The sequence below is a fragment of the Colobus angolensis genome, unplaced genomic scaffold (assembly GCF_000951035.1).
Source record: "Colobus angolensis palliatus isolate OR3802 unplaced genomic scaffold, Cang.pa_1.0 Scaffold34, whole genome shotgun sequence".
Lineage (NCBI taxonomy): Eukaryota > Metazoa > Chordata > Mammalia > Primates > Cercopithecidae > Colobus > Colobus angolensis.
The window spans coordinates 6305577-6307100 of record NW_012116710.1 but is presented as its reverse complement, the minus strand read 5'-3'; the positions used below and the strand labels follow the sequence as shown (position 1 = coordinate 6307100).

The 1524-nt window shown below is 61.3% G+C and overlaps 1 protein-coding gene and 1 non-coding gene across 2 annotated transcripts in view; one reads left to right on the top strand and one right to left on the bottom strand.

Moving 5' to 3' along the window:
* PLEKHG2 (pleckstrin homology domain containing, family G (with RhoGef domain) member 2) overlaps window positions 1–872 on the bottom strand; it is a 14944-nt gene extending 14072 nt beyond the window's left edge. Inside the window, exon 1 of the mRNA XM_011952531.1 lies at window positions 33–872. The gene's annotated coding sequence lies outside the window, so the exon portion shown is untranslated. The remainder of the gene's footprint in view (window positions 1–32) is intronic.
* Window positions 873–1187: 315 nt separating this feature from the next.
* TRNAI-UAU lies at window positions 1188–1280 on the top strand. Its single transcript is given in 2 exon segments — window positions 1188–1225; window positions 1245–1280. It is a non-coding gene; the product is annotated as a tRNA-Ile (tRNA).
* The last annotated feature ends 244 nt before the right edge of the window (window positions 1281–1524 follow it).

Genomic DNA, 1524 nt, shown 5'->3' with positions numbered 1-1524 from the left:
AGTCTGCCTGGGCCCCTCGCCTCCCCCCTCACCTCCCGGGGAGCCTCAAGCCCCGGCCCGAGGCAGCCCGGCTCCTGCGCGACCCCGACGCGGTCCCCGGGGAGGTGTGGAGCCCAGACTCAGGGGCGTGAACTTCGGGCTCTCAGGCTCCAGGAATAGAATCTGGGGTCTCTCGGAGACTGGGGTCCCGCAGTCGGAATTTATCGGTGTTCTAAGTAGGGGATGCTAGGAGCCTCGACTCTGGAGCCTCAGATGGGGGCGCTGGGGACCCACACACATTCCCGAGTCTTCTAGGTAGGGCCGTGAGGTGGGGGGTGGATTTCTGAGTTCCCCTAATTCCAGGGGCAGGAATGAAACTCCCTCCAGGTTGGAGCACAGGGGGGTCCCAAAGTCCTGGGTCCCCTTGAAGTGATGGACGCTGTAGCCCAAAACTGGTTGGGGCGCTTAGAAGTCCGGATCTCAAGTTCCTCCAACGCGGGGTCTTGGGATCGGAGCCCTGGAGGGCGTCTGCTGTCCTGGATCCCGAGTTCTTGAAACCGGGAATACGGGGCGCTCGGCCTCCAGGGTCCCCCGGGGTGACGTCCGGGCTCCCGGCTGCTCCAGGAGGGGGCGCTGCGCACCTGGATGGCTCAAGTCTTCCAGCCTGGGCGCCAGGGCCTGGACCTCGGGGTCTCTCGGGATGCGATGCAGAAATTCCGGACGCCCGGGTCCGAGCCTCTGGACCCCTCGGGCTCCCGGCTGGGTGACACGGGGCTCGTGTGACGGCGGCGGCGCCACATCTGGGGCGGGAGAGTCCGGTCCCAGCTGTGAGGCGGGGGGCGGTCGCCCGGGGTTTCCCCTCCCCCGCTGTCGCCGGGGCTTACATCCTGTTCCCGCCTGCGGGGGGGAGGGGCTGCTTTCCGGCCGGCCCGGCAGCGAAGGGTTAAGACCCCACCCCTGAGTTTGAATATTCATGAGGAGGCGCGTCCTTCTGGTAGGCGACACCCCTACATTCCAAACGCCTCGCTGACTTTTCCCTTTTACAGCAAGGGCCGCGAGGCGTGAGAATCAGGAACTGGCGATGCACTGTCTCCTATTGGTCAATCCAAAGTTTTAAATTTGCATGTGTAATACAGGGCGGGGCCCTCCGGTGAGGTCACGTGGCTATGAACCACTGAAGAAGTCCCCGGCGGAGGGGTGCGGCCGGAGCTCCAGTGGCGCAATCGGTTAGCGCGCGGTACTTATATGACAGTGCAAGCGGAGCAATGCCGAGGTTGTGAGTTCGATCCTCACCTGGAGCACTTTTAATTTTTTTTCTCATCAGTTCTTTTTTATTTTATTTAAATTTTTTTTTTAGACGTAGTTTCACTCTTGTTTGCCCAGGCTGGAGTGCAATGGCACGATCACGGCTCACCGCAACCTCCGCCTCCCAGGTTCAAGCGATTCTCCTGCCTCAGCCTCCCTATTAGCTGGGATTATAGGCATGTGCCACCACGCCCGGCCAATTTTGTATTTTTAGTAGAGACGGGGTTTCTCCATGTTGGT